Here is a 21,674-nt window from a genome sequence, read left to right as displayed (position 1 = left end):
GTTATTTTGGTGTGGTGGTACATGCTTGTAGTACCAGCTACTTGGGAGGCTGATGTAGCAGGATCCCTTGTGCCCAGGAGACTGAGGCTGCAGTAAGCCAGGATTATGTCACTGTACTCCAGCCTGGGTGATGGAGCAATACCTTGTCTCTAAAAATATATATATAATTAGTTAAATAAATAAATAAATAAATAAATAATAAATTATAAATAATAAATAGAACTATACTTGAAAGTATATATAAACATTTCCACCAATATAGAGCAAATAGATGTAATTGAATTTTAAAGTTTGAAGTTTAGGTAATGATGTCATGGGGAAGGCCATAAAGAGAAATTGTGCAGAGGAATCTATGTTCACAAACATTGACCTCTAGACATTATATTACAGTTCTGTTTTGGAGAGGAATGCCTGATAAATAATAACTAAAACTGAATGCACTGAAAAGGAAAGGGTGTTTTTCAAACCCCAAATTCTTTTGAATGAACACTGCTCGTTTAACACATAAAGGTTATCAATTTGCCCTTATCTGGATTTTTCTTTGAATTATAACTTATCGATGGATGAGTCCTGAAAAGTAGTTATGAGGCACATACAAATGGAGATGTTTATTTGGTCTGAAGACTAACCTCAGCGGTGGCACTATTCAACACTTCTCTCTTACCACATTCCTGTTTCATTTCAGGAAGTGGTTTGAATTCAGAGTTGAAATTGATCTTGAAAGTTTGTTTCTTCACCTTCGCAAAATATTACAGAGGATATCCCCTTGAACTTTTTCTTTCTACTTAGGTTTCCCCTGGCAGTTAGAGACAGGAATATTGGGCTCACTATAAATGGCTCAAGTTGCTGGAAGGAATGGTTTTCCAAATAATGATCTTAGCACTTTAGTTGTTTTCTGTTTTTAACAACTCTATTAATACAAGGTAAAATTGCCCATTAAAGGAAAATAAATTGGCAGCAGTAAAATCCTAAAGTCTTTGATATGAATCTCAACATAATAAAAACAGAAAGTTCACTTTTTCTAAGACATTCATATGGCAATAGTGACTTTGTGAATGCCTTAGTGACTATTAAGAACACACTATGTACCTCCTGCACAGTGTTCCTGTACTGCCACTGTTATATATACCAGTGGGGAAAAAGAAATGATTAGAATCATGTCTAACATCTGGGCAAACTGCACTTCATATAGACTTCCAAATGGATATTTATGCATTTCTGAAAAATCTTAAAATATAAAACAATATTCATTCCTCACAATGAATTCCAGGGTCTTTTAACCATATTGAAGAACATTTATACTATTTACTCAGAAACCACCTTGCAATAATTTAAAGACATTCTTTCTTGTTTAACAGCAAAAGGATATTCACATTTGACTGCTAGTCACACAATATCCTTTCTAAAGATATAAAACCTCCTTCCACCTTACCTTCATGTAAAAAAAAATAACCCTCAGACTACTTACAGTCCTCAGTTACTACCATTCTCATTTGCATCCTCTACAAGTTCTTAACATTGTGACTTTTTGGAGGAAAATGAATTGGGCAGATTATGGGTTTATATTACAAAACTGCTTGATTTTAAGCTCTACCACATGTAAGCCTAATTATGAGTGAATGACATAATCTCCTGTACCTAAGATGCCTCTTTTTTTTCTTTTCTCTTCTTTTCTTTTAGAGACAGTCTCACTTGGCCATCCTGGCTGGAGTGCAGTGGTGCCATCCTAGCTCACAGCAGCCTCAGATTCCTGGGCTTAAAGAATCCTATCTTTCAGCCTTTCAAGTACTTGGGACTACAGGCATGCACCATCACACCTGGCTATTTTTTTTTCTTTTTCTTTTTTTGAGACCGGGTCTTTGTTGCTCAGGCTGGTCTCAGATTCCTGGCCTCAACTGCTCCTCTGGCCTCAGCCTCCCAAAGTACTGGGATTACAAGTGTGAGCCACTGCTCCTGACTTGCCTTATTTCTAAAATGAAAAAGTAGCATTTTACTGGCTTTTTGTGAGCATCAATTGAGAAAATTAAGGTTAAGGTACTTTAGAAACCATAACATGCTAAACAAATAAATTATCTTCAAAATTTTTAATTGCTATGTACAAATTAGTATTACACTTCCAAATAGAGTGTATATGCTCATTTTCATTAAGCATTTCTATTTTTAAAGAGATGTTTATAAAAGAATTTGTAGGCAGATGGACTCAGTTGGCCATGAAAATAAACAATTGTCTGTGATGAATTCTAAGTCTTGGTGTTGGGTTCTTGTTTATAATTCAGCCAGTATAGGAAAATTAAGTATCAACCACAGCCATAGTGTAAATTTTGCTATGGCAGTCAGCATTATCAACAATGGAATACATGTGTCAGCTTATACCGATTCCTCATTAGCATACAGATTCTTATGAGTGCCACACAGGATTCCTCACAATGAAACCTGCGGCAAAATCCTTGCTCCACAATTCTTTTCTATAAAGCTTTAATGTGTAATGGGGAAAATATATGATCATAAACTATAAGGGACTATCTTGAAAATTGGTAAATTTTACCACAAAAGAGAAGTATATGAAGTAACACATTGGTTAATTAGCTTTATTTAGCCATTCCACGATGTACAGATATTTGAAAACACCATGTTGTACACAATAAATATACACAATTTTAATTTGTCAACTTTAAAAATGGCAAAATAACACTGAATGATAAACACTATATTAATATATAGCATTTATTATCATTTACTTACTCTGTGTGGTAAGCGGAGAACAGAAAGGAAAAAACATGGGTAATCCCTGCTTAGACCTCTGTGTGTGTGTGCATGTATGGGTATAGAGTTTTCTGCTTTCCTCTTTGGAAACTATTTTTGTTTCCTGTAGAGAAAGAGCTACATGCCATGTGGTGAAACCTTTGTTATACAACTCATTCTGTTTTCAATACATATTGAGTAAAAATTATATCGTGGTTATAAATTCAAGCAATAATGTACCCAATTTGCAATAGAAGTTATCCAGTGAAAATGAACATATGCTAGCTAGCATATTACACCTGTGAGTAGGTAAGGGGGAGCAAGTGCCCTTCACACCTGTTCTTTTAATGCATTTCTGGAGTTAGTAGCCTAATCTAGGACCTGATTCTATGATAAATAAAAATACAGACATATGATATTGATAACCTTAATAAAACCTTTTTGAAGATAATAATAATTGTGATGATAATAATGAACATTATGGAAGGACTAAAATACCTCAATTTCTCCTTTTTCTACAATCTATATAAAGCCACATGCATGACAATAATTCCCTTCTCCTGTGGCGTGTTCTGTGCTTGTGGTTCTCATAACCCTTTCATATCTATTATAACATTTGTTCTCACACAAACCTTGTGAGATGGGCAAATTTTCCATGAAAGTGTTTATTATTTACAAGTCAGAGAAACTACTTATTATATTTTAAACAATTTTTTTATCCATCCCTTAATATAAAGGTTAACAGTGACATCTGAATATAATAAAGCCTATGACTTCGTTTTGGTGGATTCTATTTTTAGGTAGAAAAGAAAGCCTCTAAATTGCTGTATTTTTGTTCTCTTACACAACAAGTTTTCTATTAATTCTTCATTAGTCCAAAGTGCAAGCACTCCAGAGAAGATGGGACATTTTTCAGAAAGAAATTAATGCTCTTTGGCCAACAGCATGAAAATTATTTTCCTTCTAGGTGTGTTTACAAGTGTTCCACCATCTTTCTCAAGTGTGCAAGCTATTTCTTGAGAGAAAGTGTGACATATTTAGAAACTGTGGGCCATAGGGAATTCTTTGACACCGAGTAAGTTAATGTGATTAATGGATATGAGCTTGCTAATAAAATTAGTTGGGCTAATTCAGGCATGACAGAATTTGACTCATTGAGGAAAGGCAAGATAGACAATACCAAACCAGTAGCACTCAATGAAACTCCAAAACAACATTTTAAAAAATTTATTTTTATTTTTTGAGATGGAGTCTTGCTCTATCACCCAGGCTGGAGTGCAGTGGCATGACCTCGGCTCACTGCAACCTCTACCTCCTGGGTTCAAGAGATTCTCCTGCTTCAGCCTCCCGAATAGCTGAGATTACAGGTGTTCACCACCATGTCTGCCTAATTTTTGTATTTTTAGTAGATGGGGTTTCTCCATGTTGGTCAGTCTGGTTTTGAACTCCTGACCTCAGGTGATCTGCCCCCCTCGGTCTCCCAAAGTGCTGAGATTACAAATGTGAGCCACCGCGCCTGCCCCCAGAACAACATATATATGTTTTTTTAAAATCTAGAGATGATTAAAGGTACAGCATAAGAAAATTATGTTAAACAAAAGTCACTCTTTTGGAGAATAAAGGTAACATTCTTCCTAGATTTATAGTTTTAAGGACAGGCTGATTTTTCCCCCATGTTAGGTACATTTAGCAGTGACTGAAGACAGTTTTTGTTGTCACCAGTGAGATTAGTGGTGTGCTACTAGCATCTGTGAGTAGAGGCCAGAGATGCTCCTTCACTTACTACAATGCACAGCACAGGCCCCCATAACAAAGAATTGTCTGGTTCAAAATGTCAATAGTGGTAAGGTTGAGAAACTCTGCCTTACATGAAAATATCTCTTTTTATCACTAATCATCAGAGAAAAGCAAATCAAAACCACAATGAGATATCATCTGACCCCAGTTACAGTGGCTTTTATTAAAAAAACAGGCAGTAATGGATACTGGCAAGGATGTGGAGAAAAGGGAACCTTTGTCTACGGGGAGGAATGCAAAGTACAGCGACTATAGAAAACAGTATGGAGGTTCCTCAAAAAATTGAAAACAGAACTATCACGTGATCTAGCAATTCCACTACTGGGTACATAGCCAAAAGAAATGAAACAATATATCAATGAGATATCTGCACTCCCATGTTTATTGTAGCATTAATCCACAATAGGCAAAATATGGAATCAACCTAAGTACCTATCAATGGATGAATAAAGAAAACGTGGTCATATATATATATATATATATATATGAAAATACCTCTTTTTAGTATGAGTAAAAGATTTCAAAATGTTTTACCATTGTTTATCATGAAAAATATGTATATGAACATGCTTATCTGGAGATTTTAATGTATCCTTCAAAACTTTATGCTAGGGAAGTCTGACATAAGATGGTTTCTAATTTGCTATTTTACCATAAGAAATCATTTTATTAAAATCCATTAATTATCTAGCATTTGGAATAGGAAAAACAGCTATGCAGTGTAGGCAAATATGTTCAAATATGTTGAGGTATGTGTTTTACCAGAATGAGATCTAAGAAGACATCACAGTGAGCTGCAAAAGTGAGGGTCCCTTGTTCACTGCCCCCACAGTCTGCACGTCTCAGATTATGTTAGGAAAGAGACAGGATATTTCTTTAACATCTAGTAATAGAGCATCCACTCAAAAGGATCATTCAAGCAATTCCTCCTTTTCTAACTATTCTCAAGAAAGGCATTACATGTATTTTTGTAATATGTGTGTATATCTTTTGGGGAAAGAACCAAAGCTCTTGTTCACATTTATGTTTTATCTTTCATTGATTTTAATATATATTAAAAGCAGTCCCAAGTACAGGCCTCTGTTCCCCGTAAAATATTCATGCCAGTTTAGCTGAGCTCTGAGATCTGCCGTTCGTAAAACTTGGGCTGCTTCCCCGGAAAGCCTTATTAGAGTAGAGCTGTGCATCACTGCCTATGATTTCCACAGTTCTTCTGTGATGGAGACTGCCTGCCTGTAATTCCTGCTGCTTGAACAGAGTCGCATTCTATCTCACATGAGGCCGCTCTCCTCCCATCTTTGGAATAGGAGTAGATACCTGATTCAAGAGCAGTTGCTTCACAGGCAGTCAATAAACATAAGCCTGGCTCGAAAAAGTTGAGATGGACCAGAGTCCTTTCTCAGGAATTTGCTTGTTAGACAAAGGATCTGAGGCAGGAGTTGTGGGACCAAGTGCAAAGGTTACAACTAAGAATTAGGGCTGCACTGCTATTATGAGGTTACAAGAGAGGAGAGACTGTGAATCAAAAGAGGAAGCTAGCCTGTAGAGAAAGAAAGAAAATGGAGAAAAATGCAGAAAGTAGCCATAAGGGGCAGAGTTTATTGTTAGAGAGTGAATGAACAGGTTCACGAAGACTGTCTACTTCTGTTTCTACTTCTCCTGAGGTCTGAACACGATCAGTGCTTTAGCTCCTTGTGATCTCTCTTTGGTATCCTTACACCAAATTCCACTTTCCTTGTGCTAATTTGCTCCCATCTTTATTTCCTCCAATCAGAAAAAGCTGTAGTAGTTATGCTCATCAACATACATATCAGAATCTCATTACCAGTAATTGCATACATTAAAGGCCAAGGAAACCTCAAACAATCATCTAGCCCACCTCCCTGAACTGAAAAAAGGGAGGTATGCTGAGAAATCTTAGACCTAGAGATGTTAAATGACTTTTAAAAAGGGAGAAATATTTGATTTGGGTTTTTTTATATTAACCAAGACAGCAAGGAAGAGAAGAAATACATATTTACTTGCCAGCAAAACAATTCCCTATCAAACACAATGAAAATAAATTACCAGGACAAGTCACCTATATATACTAGTATACATGCCAGTAAAAAGAAACGCCCCTTAGGATAAGAAAAAAAAAACAAACCATAATTTGTATGTGACAAAGACAATCAGCGAAAAATGGCCTGATAAATAAACCAATCTAAACCATAATTGTAATCAACCACAAAACACCTGTTTCTAATAGAACCTTCTGTCTAAATGAATGTTTTGCTTTTCACTGTCACCATTAAGTACATTCTAAAGCAGAAATTCATCATTGTATCCTTCAGGTTTGCTGTTAATTTCTAATCTTTTATCTTTACATCATCTAGTGTTATGTTAACTATTAACATGTGTTTGTTGTGCTTATTCCTTAGTCTTGTTTTGTTATAATACCTTTAAAATACATGCATTCTTTATTACCATTGTTGCTAAAGCCCATGTTCTTATTTATTATTGATTTTTCCCAGCTGTAGCCTAGTGTGTGCTTCAGGGAACATAATCTTCTTTTACCTTTGACGCATCCTAAATAGCCCCATTTGGTCTACCCATCTGTGTAGTCAGACATTTTGTTAGTCTTGTGTTCTGAAAGATTTTGAAATTAATCAACCCAATGACTGAATAGAATCATGTAGTTGTGATGCTACACCAACTGATAATCATCTAGGAAAATCACATGGAACACATTTTCATACATGGGGCACATATGACACTGACACGTCAACTGGAGTATGGATTCCAATAAAATGAACCGCATGGCATGAGACTCAGTATATGAAACTCTGAGCCTGTACTAATATAGCACAGAGTTTTAGCATTCTTAATCTAATATCTACTCTTAAAACTATAAAGATCCATTTTTTAAAAAAATGTAAAAAACTTTTTTGATGATGAATCCAATCTCTTTAAATAGATATGATAAAATTTACATTTCACACGGTGACAGCCTAAATGGCTTACATTCAAGAATATAAATAATCAGAAGCTCAAATAGTTTTTGTTGCTTCCATGGTAAGATATAGTTAAATGTTGAGCCTGAAGTAGGGAAAGTTTTCTAGAAACTTCCAAGTCAAAATATTTTAGCTTGTTAGAATGGCTAACTCATTCTTTCAACTTTTAATGGTTGTTTACTATATTTAAACGATTGTATTATGCCAGATGCTGAGACATAAACGCTGACTAGTATATGTTCTCTGCCTCAAGGAACTCATAGGCTAGTGGGGGAGACTTAGCACTGCTTATTTCCAGGCTTTTCCACTGTTCTCTGCAGGCTTCTCAGTTCTTCCATCACCTGTGTAACCAGCTCCGTGCATGAAGTTCCCGTCACTTCAAACACTCAGAGAACTCAGAGTGGTTCCACTTTTCTTTACTGGCATCTGCCCAGTAAAGGATACAAAATGATTGAGTAGGAGGATATCAGTTTAATAAGTGCTTGCATTAGCCTAGAGAATAGATAAATCAGAGTTGACTTAATACTCCACTAAAGGAAGGTTAAAGAGAGGAAAACTGTGAGTTATTTAAGGCAGCACTTGGTGACCTTTTAATATGGGAGGTTAGGGAGAAGGAGGCACCAAAGGATGGCCACCAGGTTTCTGACCTGAGTAGGTAGGTAGACTATGATAAGAAGAGTTGAAGATTGGGGGCTGAAGATGGCTAATTCATTTCAGATGGGTTTGTGTTGTGGGTGTCAGTGGCGCATGCACATAGAGGTGCCAAATAAGTAGTTATGGGTCAGAATATAGGAAGACAAGGCTCAAGGAAAAACACAGCTATGTGACTCATGAGTGACAGATGAAGTCGTGGGAACGGATTAGCTCACCATGGAGAGAGCATAAGGTGAGAAGAGGATAGAGCCCCTGGGAAATTGGATTCTAGGATCAGTCACTCACTCCTTTGAGCTCCCACAACTCTCTTCTACTTTGATTGTAGCACTTATCCTATTGTTTTAAAATTATTTCTCAGTCCCACTAGATTCTGAGTTCCTGAAAGGCAAAGTTTATCTTTCAGGGCCCTGGCATAGTGTACAGTGGATAGCAAATGATCAAATGCATCAGTTGAATGTGAATTAAGTGGTGTCATGTGTTTGGGGCACTCAAGATCAGCAATAAGTGTGTTAGTGCTGTCATCTTATTACATTCCAAATTTCTGAAAAATTGTTCATCCTTATAAAACATAAATGGGGACTTTCACATAACTAAAATAATTAATAATCCAGAATTTCCATTCTCTAACAACTCAAAAATGAATGAGTCTATAATTCCTGAAAACATAGAGAACTGACAGATTTCCAGGAGATGACAAAAGCATATGGCAAAAGTAAAATTAAGTTAAAAAATTTACTCTTTAGAAATGAATTAGTAGTGACTTTATACAAAATATTAATAAATATATTTTGAGATATGTCAAAGTGATATTTTATTGATGGTTCCAGCAATTACTGTCATCAGTTTGATAGTATAAGGCTACTTGTACTAAAGTTTTAAGAACTGATCTCTCTATTCAGTGAAATTTTGAGGCTTGTTTACAAGTTAGTCAATAATCAAAACAAAAAGATTAAATTGATTAATTCATCAAGATAATGATTCATAAACGTCACTCACATTTTTAAAACCACATAATGGCATATGACACAATAGATTTTCTGTAAGTTCCTTAGTTCCAGAGGTTCATAGGATATTAGTGTTTCCATTTTTCTCAATATCTAAATAGGAGCAGAAATAAAATCAGATGCATGGAAGATCTAATGGGATATTCAGAATATGGTGGTTTTGGCTGACTATCCTCAGGTGGACTATGACTACATGACCAGAATGGTAACCAATATGTGGTATGCATGGTAACCCAAGAAAGCAAAGCTAGTTATGAAGCAAGCTAAATTGAGAAAGGATATATGAATATGAATTAAATCAAGATTCTATCAAAACCCACATTACTTTGAAGAAATGAAGAAATTAATCTATCATTTTCTATCCTTGGAAGGCAGTCTTGTGATTTGTGATTTTGTAATAAGTACAGAGCTTAAAAGGGAGAAATCTATAGGAATAATTCTAGGTCTGTACTGTTTTGTTGGAGGAGAAAGAGGTTTTAGGAACTCTTGACTGAAAATAGAGTGGAAAAGGATTCAGTAATATTCCTTCCAAAAATAAAGCAGTTCTGATATCCCTTAGAGCTTTCAGTTACCTTTCCAGTAAGGACTCTATTGGGCCCATTTGGAAACCTTAATATAAGATGTTCTAACAGAAAGAATGATTTTTATCAAATTATCCATCAAATTATCATTCTAAAAAGACTAATGGTAATAGTCTCTTGATAGTCCCTGGGGAAGTCTTAAAATAGAATGAATAGCCTAATTATAATGCCCAAATGTCAACTTTACCACGTTAACTCTCTTGCGCCCTTCTCTGTCTTCTGTATACCACCTTGTATTTAAAAAATTTACTATTCAGAGACAATCACCATCAACATTCTGGTGGTTTTCTCTCTCCTTCTACTTAAAAAACAATAAGATCATTTTATATATAATACTTTTTAATCATATGCATTGTTACTTTTTTCACAGCTATTTGTTTAGTCATTTATTTATTTTTGTCTGTTTATTGCTTATCACCTCTCCTCCTCTATCCTACTTTCTTTCTCTAACCAATTAATAATGTGGTAGGCAATTTTGTGTATTTTTGCTCATGCTTATAACATTATGTGTGTGTGTGTGTATATATATATGTGGCTTTTGTCATGTATTGAAAAGATAGTATATATTTATTTCTGTAATCTTTCCTTTCTTAATGACACAGCACAGAAATTCTCCAATTAAATGAGTAGAAATATAACTCATTTTACTTAATAGCTACACACTATAGTATGATATGAATATACTGTTAATTATTTAATCATTATTCTATTAATGCTCATTGCAGTTGTTTTAGGTTTTTTACAACTAAAACAATTCTGCAACAAATCTCTTCTACATCTCTCTCTCTCTGTGTGTGTGTGTATGTGCGTGTGTGTGTATGTGCGTGGGTGTGTGTGTATGTGCGTGTCTGTGTGTGTATGTGCGTGTGTGTGTGTGTGTGTGTGTGTGTGATGGATTCTCATATCCTATCTCAGTTAGCTCACTTCATAGATAGCTTGGCTTTTGTCATGCTCACCAAACATGCAAAATGAAATAACTGTGTGCGTGTGTGTGTGTGTGTGTGTTGTGTGTGTGTGTGTGTGTATAAGCATAGGTACTGGTACTAAATTACATTTTTTTTCTTTGTACGATGCCATGTTCTGGAGCTCAATATTATAATTTGCTAAAGTAAATAAAATAAGACCATAGCCTGCTCCTTTGGAACCATCATTTTCTAAATATTTAGCTAAACTCAAATGTGTAAAAAGTCTCAAGTAAGGCCTTAAAGTCAGGTTTACAGAACCAAAGAGCCACATAAATATCCATATTGGCCATCTCCAGTGGCTCGAACTCATTGTGCATCTGTTCTAACTTCTGTTGGTCTTTGACTGAGTCTGGATAGAAGTGTCTTGGCAGACACTACTTGAGAAAAGGATTTTTGGCTACTTTATACTTCATAATGAGAAAAAAAGAAAAAGAAAACTCTAGAAATGTCTTCGTGAGTGAAGAAAAAATGATTTGAGAATATTAAAGCAAAAATTTGGATAACCTTAGTTTTCCTCTGATGCAGCTTTATAATCATCCTCGGGCCTGTATCAAACATACACATCTAAATGAATTAAGGATATAGACTGGACCTAACTAGGAAAGAAACCTCCATACTAATGGCATGGGAAAACAAACTGAGCTATCAACTAAGTCTTTGGCTAAAATAGACATTCAGTATAATAACGACATGTGGCATTAGGAATTGGCAGACTTGGAATCTAATTTAAAGACTCATTGCTTATTAGTCCTATGATTGTAGAGAAAATTTATCAACTACTCTGAAACTCAATTTCCTTATTGGTGTGATCAGCAGGAACACTATATAATGAGACTGTTGGGATGATCAATTGAAATACTGTATGTAATAGTCCCAACAAACTTTAAAAACTATAATTTAATAAATAAGAAAAATCAAGTAGCCTAAAATATGTTACAGAACAATACAGTTAATAATACATATTTTCATTCTTTTTGAGTAAATGATCAATTTTGGACCCCTAAATACTTAATAATAATTTCTGTCTGTTTCTGAACATTTAACTGTATGATCAGCACTTTACTGGGTGCTTTCCCTATGTTATATTGTTTATAACAATATAAAACCACCATATAGAGTTGGAGTTAATATCTTCCTTTGATAGGTGAGACTGAGTTTAAGGATGCCCTAAGTGCTTCTTCTCAAAAATATCACAGCTGTGATTTGAACCCTGATCTGTCTGACTCTATGGGCAAAGTTCTTTCCACTGTATCATATAACAAGCATGGTTTAAGCATGTGCCACAAACACAAAAGGTTTTCCTCCTAGGACATAGCTTTTATCTGTTGCCCAAGGCTGACTTCTGCCTTGCTTTCTTATGGATGGCAATTAATCATTAACATTCAGTTCTTGGGTAGATTTTCCAGTTTTCTCTGATGTTTTATCCATGAATTCTCCTTCATCAGCCAGCGATGCTGATGAACTCTGCTGCCATGATGTCCTCTGTGTGTGGTTGATGGTTGATACTAGATACAAATCAATCGTTCATCACTGCCCTGGACAACTTTTCAAATGTTAGCCAAGGGAAAGCCAGCATTTTTCTTCCACAGTGATCCTTAAGGAATATGGGGAGTGGAATAATTTTCTTTTGGTAGGATGGCTTCCCCTTTAAAAAGTCTGCCAAAGTATTTTACCACTTCTCAGTAAAAACCTCATTAATCATTAGTTATAGTAGCAACTATATTTCCCTTGATAGAAATTATTTGTAAGTGACAGTAAGATAAAAGGCAAATATTGTTATGTGCTTAGAGGCTAAATGTCTCTTAATTTACATTGTGATTCCGTGACGACTCTAGGATAAAGGATGAGCGTAAACTTATCAAGAGAAGGGGCTTCTGCACTTTACTTCTATGACCCAGCACCACCAAGCTGACAGAATGCCAAATAAAGGAACTATCTCTGGCCCAAAATAGAATTATGCCCACCCACCTTTAAATCGTGTCCTCCATCTCCACCCTCATTCTCATTGACTGGTACAATCAAACACTCCATTGACCAAACCAGAACCTAAGAGTATTTCTTAACTCTTTTTCTCTTCTGGCATTTCTGTTTCATTAAAATGTTTCTTTATTCTGTCTATACTTGCTACTATCTAGTTTGGTCTTTATCACTTCGCACCTGATTTACTATAATAAGCACCTAAGTAGCCTTCTCTAGTCTTGCTCTTCCCTAATCCATTTGTTATATGGCAGGTAAAATGAGATTTCAATTTTTAAAAAATTGCAAATATGATCATGTTGCTCCCAAGGTTAAATTTGCTGTAGCTCCTCAATGTTATGAGAATAAAAATACAAATTTCTTAAGGGCAGACAATACCTTCCTCTGTCTCTATCTTATCTCTGCAGTCACACTTCTTGCTTGTTTCTTTTACTCTATTATCCAGCCACCTTGGTCTTGGTTCCTCCAACATACCTCTTGTCTTGCTATAAAATCTTCTTGGTCTGGAACACCCATTCCTCCTGTCTTTCCCCTTTGCCTTTGCCTAGCTAAATTGTATTGAACAGGCCTTAGATTGGAAATGGAGCTACACCCTCTTCTCCCACATCAGGAGCCAGGAAGTCTGGGTTTGGCCCTTCCAACGTGCTCCCACAGTAGGCTGTCATCATGGCCTGCATTGCTCTGTGTGGAAATTAGCTGGGTGCTCTTTTATTTCCTCCACTAGAACCTGGGCTTCCCAAAGGCATAATTCTCTTGCTACATCCTCAGTGTTGAGGGCAGGGCCTGCCGTCTAGTGGATGCCCAAACTACTATTTGCTGAATAAGTCAATAAATGGATTGGAGTCAGGAAAATCCAAAGATAGACATCCCAGTTAAGAAAAAATTAAAAATAGCAGTGGAGGTGAAACACTCTATTAGTCTGAATGAAGGCAGAGGAATATGAGGTTGTATAAAAGAAGGAGGAAAGAAAAAAAGAAAGGAAATAGAATGGACTTAAACTGGTTGCCGTGGATATGGGAGATGAAGAAAAGAATGTAAGTACTTGAGGAGGACCAGAATTTAAAGGAATGAAATATTGGATGTTAATTTAAAGTGCTTGAAGTAGAGACATAAATGGTAAAGGATAAGATGCAAATGATGAGTAAGACTTACTTTTAGACTATATTATCTTATGTATTTAAAATTTATTTTTAAATACATTTTAAATGTGCCTTATCCACTCTCTAGGGTAGGTATATGTTTCAAAGATAGGCATCAGCAATAAAAGTGGCCCAGAAAAAGAAACTGCCCTAAATAATTTATCATTCAACCAATCAAATTCCTAATTAAACTGAATAGTCACACTAACACATTTCTCTTTATGACATTTAAAAGTTATCAATTTTTGTCACATTCTAAGTTTTACATTATTTAAAAAATTTTCTAAAAATATTGCCTTTAAGAAAAGTCACGCAGAAAACTCGGTTTGCTGAGAATGCACCTGAGGATCTAGAAAAGTGGGTTTTATATCTTTGGCAAGACAAAAATCCCAGAAAGTGAGCTCTTCTGTCTAGCAAAATGAGTAGATTGACCTGTATCAACAATTCTTACGCTCAGTGTGCATAATTATCACCAGGACAACTTGGACAGTCCTGAAATTTACATTTTTGGATAGATGCCTCCACGGAGATTATTACGCTATTAATTCTCATGTCATTATTGGGGAATTAATTTGAGAGTGGCCTGGAATTCCCTAAGGGTTCTTCAAAATCCTAAATCAGCAATGTCTATGCTTTCATTAAGCCCAGAAAATCTGTTCCTGTCTCCATTTATAATGTCATTTCCTATTTTATCAATTTCCTCGTATACTTTCTTTCTACTGCAGCAAAGGGAAATTAAGCCTGAAATTTTCTCTTATTGTTGCTCTACAAAGACACATTATCATGACTACCAAAAAGAGGAAAAGGGGGAGAGAGAGGGGGAAAAAAAGAAAGGAAGAGAAAAAGAGAGAGGCATTTATTATCTTTACTTTCTGGTACTTTATGTTCCCCTGTCTTTTTGACTTGCTTACTTCTGGCTCAGCAAATTTTTTTAAAAAAATGTAAATTCTGGAAGATACAGAAAATTGAATCCCAGCTCAGACATGAGTGGAAATCAAGGTTCAGCAAGGGTGTGACCACTAAAGTGATACCTGCAAACATAATGCAGAATTTTATTTTTGAAAAGCAGCTTGATTCCCCCAATCTTCCACACTTTGTCTGTGCCCATTTCCCTATCCTGAAGGTGGGAGAGACTGAAGGACAAGAGACACCTTGTATAGAAATAAAACGGAGAGTTTTAAGAAGAAAAAAAAGGCTGTGCTGATGCATTTTTTTCATCTGCATGGAGCAATGTGTATTTTGGTACAGTGTTAAGAATCCTCAAGCAATTTCTCTCATGTCACAAGTTTAAAGAGTTATCTATGAATGAGTCAGCCTGGGAGTTGCTATGGTAACAATTCTCATCCTGTCGGAGCCAGTCCCCTTCTGATGTTACCACTGAAAAATACCTTGGTTTCAGAAGTATGTGAAGTTCCCCTTGCATTTAAATATTCATTATGTTATATATGCATTCCCTGATTTTGCAAGATTACCTGACTAGAAATCATTTTTAGTGCTCTATAAATAGACATGCTATGTCGTGTTCCTTTCTTCCACAAGATAAAAGATAAATTCCTGTACTCACAGAACAATCTCTCTCTCTCTCTCTCTCTCTCTCTCCATTTTCTTTCTGGGGTGTAAGTTTGTGCATGTGCGTGTAATCAGTGTCCTTCACATTTTAATATTTGAAGAAGACACTCTGGACAGCAATCATAAGCCCCAATTTTCAAAAGAGTAGTTGAAAGTACTTGTGGGCTTGCCACACTGCAAGTGCACATGAATGTAAATGATCCTATAGTTTAGTGTGGAGTCACTATGGGCAGCATTTGTGTGGTTTACCAATTTATATCCCAGGAAAGAGCTGCCTGGCAGAATGAAATTGCTTGTAGCTGCCATAAGTCCAAAAAAGGAAGTCCAGACTCTTCTTTGACAAAAAAGGTTTTCAATAATCTAGCTCAGCCTACTTTTCCAACATCTTTTCCCCCTTGGCTACCTGCTCACTAAGGCATACCTGCTGCAGATACAAAGAGATACTCAATATTTCCTTAATATTCTTGCCTTTCCCATATCTTTTAGGTTGTATTTTTTTTTTCTGTTCCTGAAGGTCAAAATTCTACTTATCTACAAGTCCCAAGGGGAGTCAAATTTATTCAAAGCCTTTCCCAATCCCCACTCCAAATCAAATTAATCTCCCATTATTTTACAGTTTGTTACTTTGTTAATGTCTCTCTCCTGTAGCATCATACATTCGGCTTGGCATGCATGGTCATGATCTAACTATTCATCTGTTTCCCAACTCTATACTCTCAAAGGTGTAGCCTATGTCTCCATTTTTTTTTCTGTGTATATGAGGCAAGCATGACACACTGTTAGTTGTGATGGTTTCCCTAAAATCCATTGCTGTGCTGTGCTGTTAGAAACTGTAACAATATAGTATCATGATGAGAGTATAAGATTTGGTGTCAAATCAATCTAAATTCGATTCCAGTTTTGTCTATAATGAGTTCTGTCACCAAGTCACTTAACCCCTTTGAGGTTCAGTTACCTTATCCATTAAATAGAAATTTAAATAATGTAATAAAGAGCTTAACACAGGACTTGGTGTACAATTATGTGTTCAACAAGTAGTAGCTGTTACCACTGCAAATATAACTCAGGGACACTGAAAGATGTTGCTTTTTCTCAATTGTTCTCACATTACCACTTTTGTGATTGGTATATGAAAGACCCCTCTGAAGTTATGACATGTCTGCAGCTACATTTTTTGTATATATTTGACCATACTTTGGTGCCTTCAGAGGGAGCACAGCCTTGCTGACAACTTAATTTTTAACTTCTGACCTCCAAAACTCAGAGGGAATAAATTTCTCTTGTTTTAAGACACTTTGTGGTAATTTATTAGGGCAACCATAGGAAAATAGCCACCTCCTACAGTTGTTCTTTCGAATTTAATCTATATTTTAATCAGTCAACCTTACCATTTGGCACTTCTACTTATCAGTAGCATTTTGGTACTTAGCATTTAGATTCTTGAATTTTTGGTCCTGTGCACAATACAGAATTTATCATGCCCCCTTCCTTTAGTGTGGTCAAGGAGAAACAACAAATACATATCAAATACCATCAATGAAAAGTATTTATACATATATTTAGAAATACTTTTTCAGCACATATTTTGGAGTAGAGATAGTTTTAGGTGCTGAGGATGCAACAATAAACAAGACAGAAAACTTCTCTATTCTCAGTGAGATTCCAGAAAAAGACAAGAGCTAGTTCCAGGCCATACAAAAGGAGCAATCATGGTGGGTTAAAGGAGCAAAAAGGAGGCCTGACATGTATTAAGCATTTCAACAGGTGTGAGCTGGTCTACTATTATTATTATTAATCACCCAATCAGTGTTTAAACAGAATATTTAGAATGTGGTGACCAAAAGAGAACGTTAGATTATTTTTGAATATGCAAATACAAATACCAAGGTACAGGATCAATCTGATCCAGCTATAGAGAGTTGAATGACGAAGCACCTCCAAAACATTTCTCCATCTAAGCACCATGCAGTATTCACACGATTTCTAGAATTCTAGGGAAACCACAATAATAAATGAATATGTTCAGTCTTTTATCCCTGTGGTTTACTTTAAAATCTTTCTCTAGCAGTGTTTGTGTGTATGGGTGTGTGCCTGTTCCTCCTGTCAAGATAGAGCAATCCTCAGAAACACTTGACATTTTGGGACAGAATGTCCTAAAAGGGAAGGAAAATAATACAGGGAAAGAAAAAAATGAAGGCCACCACTAAAGACACATTTTATACAATCTACAAACTGCCTGGAGTCAGCACTGCTGGCAGGACATTGCTCTCTCAGTGGCATGTTAAAATAGAGAAAATGTGGAACTCTTTTTGATGATACCCTCAGCTTCCTGTTCTGACCTGGCAGTCACCAGGTGGAGGAAGCATTTTAGCTTCCTGTTCTTATTCCATAGTATCATAGAAAAGTCATACCAGAATACTGCTGCCAAAAGTACTGGTACAAACTTTTTGAATGTAGTTCACAGCATATTTTGTTTCGTTATTAGTTTCATATTTCATTATAATGAAAAACATATCCACAATTCTGGCTCCAAGCAGGATGGTCAAAGAAATCATCCTTTTCATGAGGACTAGGTGAATATGATTACAGAAATAATTTCAGTGGAAGGAAATTAATAAAGAAGAAACATATTTGCTTCATAATATACATACAGTGCTAAAAAGGATACTGTAAATCACTGATTCAAGTGGCAATTATTTACTTTTCACATCCCAGGCACATCTTAGTCATGCATTCACTTGGGTATCCTCCTTGATCTTGTCTGTTTTTCCTTTATCTATGCTTCCCACATCCTATCAATTACCAATTTCCTTCATTTATTACTTCTAAATTCAATTCAGATGTATCCCCCTCACTCCTACTGATCTTAGTTAAGGCCACGATGTACTCCCTTCTGAATAACTATATAATTCTAACTAATTTGTCTGCCTTCAATTCACTTACCCCTCCAAACTCATTTTTCACATCGGGTTGGAGTAATCATGTTATAAAACAAGAATCTGAGAATGTCACTTCTTTGCTTAAATGGCTCCCCATGGATCTCAGGATTAAATTCAAATTTGTCAACATGCTTTTTCAGACCATTTATGATCTATTTATATGCCTAGCCACATCCCTTATTTCTGTCCCTATCTTGAACTCTCTTTTATAGCCATAAAATCTTATTTGTCGTTTATTCAAAGGATGCTGTTCTTCATAAGCGTTCTCTTAGATGCTCATATAATGACTTTCAAAACACATATTTTGGCATTTATACTTGTCTTTCTCTTTGCCCCAAACCTGCTTGAACTGTCTACCTATGCCTCCTCTCCAACTCTCGTTTAGTCCTAAATCAATGATATGAATTTGGACGTCCTTTCATCTGGATTAATTCCTTCATCCCACAATGCAAGAGACACTTTTAGAGCACCCTCGGCTTACCTTTATTTTAGCATTTATCACATTTATTGAAATTACTTATTTCTTTAATATCTTCCCTCTGTAGTGTAGGCTCCCTTAGGGATGGAATTATATTTTGTTCACTGATGCTTCCTAGCATCTAACTGATGGTTGGCTCATAGTTACTGCTCTCAAGAAATATCTTCTGAATTAGTACATAACCCAGGCAAACAAAACAGCCATTTCAAGAGGGGGGTATGGTGATAGAGTCTGCTTCTGTGATAGCTAAGTTTTTGGCCCAGAGCTATCTTTACAGGGCTAGGCACTTGTTAACACAAATTCTTGAAATGATTTTTTGTGCAATAGATACTTATATTTACTTGGATTTACCTTTAAGTTAGTGAGTGGCATGAATCTCTAGAGAAGAAGCTGAGTATCAAAGAAACTAAGCACTCTCGTGCTAGCTTAAATGTAATTAATAAAGATATCAAGTGTTTCTGAGAAATGTTTGCCAGCTTAAGAAAAATTAAAAAAGACATACAACTTCATAAAATAATACAGGTATGTGAATGAGTCAAGATGAAAGGGGCAAATAAGAATAAGGCAAGAGATGAATTTCATAGTCCATAAAATATAATGTGCATAATGACTACTTATTTCCCCAGCTGCCAAATTTACAAAATGTGAATGATCCCACCCCGAGCCATGGTTGATAAGACTAGGAGAAAATATCTGATCTAAGTGGAGACAACTAGCTACCTTCTCAAATTCTAAATTTCAGTAAAGAAATTATAATTATGTGGGAAATTTTAACTTGAGAGCTTGGGCATGTGCATAAGCTACTTGTCATGTAGACCAAGAAGCTGACCTTTATAAAGAGAAGAATGAAGCAGGCTGATGGACGGGAACAACGATGAGAAATGGAGAAGTTCTGGTGGATTTCTAGTTCCAGATTTTATCTCTTTCCTGAAGCACAATACAGGCCTAGCCTCTCTTATTATCTGACATCTCTACATAGGAGGAGAATTCAGATGAATATGCTAGTATAGCAATATTTGTTGTTTTTTTTTTAAAAAACTGTTGTACACTCTAACTGATGGGTACCCATCCGGTATTAGTTTTGTATTGAAATGTTTTCTACCTTCTGAATTTAGGGCCATTGGTAGTAAATTTTGATATTTTAAATATCTTTCTCACAAACACTCTGAGGGATTGTAGACAAAATATTTTCTATTCAATCATTGAAGAAATATATAGGCAACTGCTAAGAAGGTTGTAATTTGAGAGTTGTTAAGTATTTTAAACATCACATATACCTTTATATTCATATAGGAAATATCCCTTTTTTTGATAAGCTAGCTTAAGTTGGTTCTGGTCTTTTAGGAAAAACAAACCAAAAAACAGCTCTTAATCACACAGGAAAGAGCAAATAAATAATGGTTAAGGTATACATGTTCCAAAGTACAGGAAGGGGAAAGGGCACTTTCTCATGGTGGGAGTTAGGAAAAAAAGTAGTAGGAAATATGGAATGTTGGAGCTAAGTAGCTCACGGATTTTGTGATGTGATTACCCACCATGTTTTGCATGTCACTGCCAAGATACTGTTTTTACTTCATACCTGGCAAATGTGATCATTGCCAAGACAATTCTATCCTTTTTTCAGATACAAAAAAAGTGTTTAGGAGCTCTTTTGGGATTTTCTAGATTTCCCTACCATCTAACCTACTTGGATGCCATTCATATTCTTTTCTCTAGCTATTATAAATTTCATATCTGTACCAAGCAAAGTCATCAGAGAATTGTATATTTTGATCAGAAATGTTTGACTTCAATGAACTAGTGTTTCTCTGTTATATTTCCTTATTATACTCTCAAACCTGATATGAGAAATTATGTATGAAAAAGTCAGACAAAATGTTTTATATTGTAAAATTACAACATACATTATATCTCACAATGTTCACAGGATTTGTGCTTCCCCTTAAGTTTTGCTTTGCCTTTAGGCTTCGGAATCTTGTGTGTGTGTGTGTGTGTGTGTGTGTGTGTGTGTGTGTTTTAATTTAATTTAGTTACCAGGAATATTAACCTGCTGTCTTCTTCCACAATTCTATAGTGTCACACAACCTGTGTTTCCATCTGATATTCTTACCGCTGCTGTCCTATCTTCATTTTTCCATAGATTAGATTTACTATTTACTTAAACTTTTCAATTATACGTACTTTTGTTGCTGCTTTCATATTCTTTGTGAAATGCTGTAGAACATTTCTATTAAAAGTGCGGTCCATGGACCTACAACATCAACATAACGTCGGAGCTTGTTGGAAATGCAGAAGCTCAGGTCTCACCCTAGGCCTACTGAATTTTCATTTTAATAAGACCCAGGTGATTCATATTTACATTAAAGCTTGAGAGCACTACAGTAGAGAATTTAGAATCAGCTAACATAAATTTATCTCCGTTAGTGGTTAAAATTACATACTCATTTCAATCCTGTCAATTTCAAACTGGCTTAAGCCACTTGGGGAGTTGGTTAAAAATGGAAATTTCTAGACCTAGTCGTGATTCTATGATTTGGTAGAGACAGAAGGACACCATGGAGTCTGCATTTTGTCAGGTTCTCCAGGGATGCAAATGGCAGGCTTGAGTCCTAGAGATCTTCACTTTCTCCAGGATATGATTTCAAAATGTCAGTACCAAATGTGAATCAATATACAGCTTCCTTGTTTGTCCTGAGATGGAGAAATAGAGGTGAATAAATATTTTAACTTTACAAGTTGCTGGTGAGTTAAAAGCAAAAGGACTGAGATGATATGGACAACCAATTCAAACTGTTGTCTGGAGTCCTTTGTTATGTGTATGCTTTGCTGAGGTCTG

General features: G+C 35.7%; 1 protein-coding gene across 1 annotated transcript in view; it reads right to left on the bottom strand.

The window, feature by feature from the left end:
* The window catches only part of GABRB1 (gamma-aminobutyric acid type A receptor subunit beta1), a 394,151-nt gene that overhangs the window by 276,198 nt on the left and 96,279 nt on the right, over nucleotides 1–21,674 (bottom strand). The window lies entirely within an intron of this gene.

The sequence above is a fragment of the Gorilla gorilla genome, chromosome 3 (assembly GCF_029281585.2).
Source record: "Gorilla gorilla gorilla isolate KB3781 chromosome 3, NHGRI_mGorGor1-v2.1_pri, whole genome shotgun sequence".
Taxonomy (NCBI): Eukaryota; Metazoa; Chordata; class Mammalia; order Primates; family Hominidae; genus Gorilla; species Gorilla gorilla.
The sequence above is the reverse complement of the archived record's forward strand: the minus strand, read 5'-3'. Positions and strand labels throughout refer to the sequence as shown.